A 2,601-nucleotide genomic window follows, 5' to 3' on the forward strand; every position below is an offset into this window, starting at 1 on the left:
TGAGCTAAAAACTGCCTATGCACAAGCTGAAATCGGTAGTCCATGGACTCATAATGTCAAACTTAAGGTACGGCGTGGCAGCATATGGTACGTGCCGAATACACAACGATGATCCAAAAAAACGGAGGTTATGGTGCAACTCCAGATCACTCTGAACGGAGTTATGCGCTTTCTGTGGGGCAAGACTCGGTCCGACATGATTTCCGTCGAGGATCTAATAAAAGTCAGTGGCATCCCATCAATAAACCACCTTATCGCGGAGGTTCTCTTCCTTGAAATATTCAAAGCAATGTCGCGAAATATCCCCTTCATATCCGATAAATTAGTGCCCGTATATCGAGAACTGGGAATGCAAATATACAACAACGAGCTATCGTCCTTACTCGACCTCAACCAAACAAAACCGTCCAATAACAATTTTGAGTCAAAAGCAATTCTAATTTGGAACTCTATGCCAGAAGAGGCTAGGAGAGAACCAGATCCAATCATATTCAAGAAAAAAATGAAAAACTTTGTAAAAAATGTGCCCAAACCAATTCCAAAGGCTAATTGAGAGTTCCCAATACTAGAGACTGAATGCCTACAGACACGTGGTTTGCAACTGAAAAAAGTATATCTTTGAATCCATAGAAACTGTAGAACCAAAAAGAAGAAATGATTGTGTTCCATTCGTTCGTTCGTTTGTTTGTTCGCAGGTTTGCCCATTTAAGCTGTTAAACCACTAACTTATGCTATAATTAAATACAGGATAGAAGCGTGTACTTGGCTGGCCTAAGATCAAACCAGGATTCGCAGATTGGAAAGTGGATCCTCCGCCACTACAGTACCGCAGATAGACCCTGATTGTGTTTAAATTAAATCCAAAAACCTTGGCCTAACTTCCCGGTCACTCTACAACACTAGTCAGAAAACTAATGTGCTGATCATGCCTAATATATAGACATACGCTTCAATGCAGAAAAAATGCTCCTCATCTATGACCCTTGGCCTTAAGAAGGGATGGAGTGAGGAAATTGGTGGAATATGTCTGTAGAGAGACTTGACAATGAGATTGAAACAGTTACGGTCTCTTAACCCTAATGACCCTTAGAAGGGCCTTTGTGCATCTACAATTGAGGAATACCCTTTGCCTCAATGCTCTGTTGCATTTGAATGCATGGTAATTTCTTGGAAAAGCCCTTCTGATCGAGCTTAAGGAGGACAAACTCACAAAGCTTGGAGCACCATTGTGTGTTCAAAGGAGACATGACCACATGCTTTGCTGCGTACTTTTAGATGTACCCTTTGAGTCTTCCTTAGTTCGGGCATCACTTTCATTCATCACAATTATGAACATGTCACTTGAAGGTTCCAACTACGAAATTAATAATGCGTCACTCCTTTCTTGAAATGGGACCAAGACTCTTCAACAAACTGCCTGCAATTCCCCCAAATCAAATAAAAGACTCCAGGGCACTCAGACTCGAGTCTGGACTCGCCCCAGCACTACTGCAGACCATTCCGAACCAAATATCAATGACTGACCATTAACAAATTTGAATTTGAATTCTGATTAGATTTAGCATTTATTTGCAAACGCTCTCTTAGAACGATTTTTAAGCCACTTTTGGCCAACTTTGTATTGTCTCTGGAATTTTTGGTTGCCTTTTCCCACTCACAGTGTATTTTTAAACTTGATTTCTTAAGCTATTGAAAGTGCCTCTTTTCAGCATAACCAGGTTCTGTATCTAAAAAGCGCAACATTTGATTTCAGTTAGTGGGCATCTTATTTGCCACTTTGATCACCAGGGTCGCTTCACTTCTAAATCAAGCAGTGATTGAAAATCAACAACCATCACCGTTGTTATTGGACCCCTTCATCCCACAATTCACGACGTCTGTACCATCATTAAGGTTTAGCACTACCAGCACAACCACAACAGTTATATTTTCAACTTCAACCTCAACATCCACTTCGACTTCAACTTCGACTTCGACTTCAACTTTGACTTTGACTTCGACTTCAACTTCAACTTCAACTTCAACTTCAACGTCTACGTCTACTTCTACGTCTACTTCTACTTCTACTTCTACTTCTACTTCTACTTCTACTTCTACTTCTACTTCCACTTCCACTTCCACTTCCACTTCCACTTCAACTTCGACTTCAACCACTACTGAAGGAATAGTCTCGGATGTAGGTAAGTTTGCATAAAAGCATAATAAATACTAGTTAAATATTTCATAAGGCTACTTGTCAGACAATCAATTGAATGATTGATTCATTTCTGTTCTTTTTGGTACACCAGGACAATGACTAAAAAATTGCAAGTCATGTTTTGATTGTGTACAAAACAGTTCTTGAAAACTAACCTGAAGGGATCAATTGCAATAATAAAATGAAAGATAAGTTTACAACTAGACTGAAGTTGATTAAATCTTCAAAATCTATAACATGAAAATATAGCATATCTTATGCAATATGATTCTGCTAATAGAACCATTGGATTATCTGATTGTCTCTCTGGCTGACAATGGATTTGTTCGATCCAACGATTGTGGGTATGTATTACTCTGTCCGCCCATCAAGACAGCTCTGTCCTCTTTCTCGGGTAAAGCAGA

Source organism: Tigriopus californicus, chromosome 12 (genome assembly GCF_007210705.1).
Source record: "Tigriopus californicus strain San Diego chromosome 12, Tcal_SD_v2.1, whole genome shotgun sequence".
Lineage (NCBI taxonomy): Eukaryota > Metazoa > Arthropoda > Copepoda > Harpacticoida > Harpacticidae > Tigriopus > Tigriopus californicus.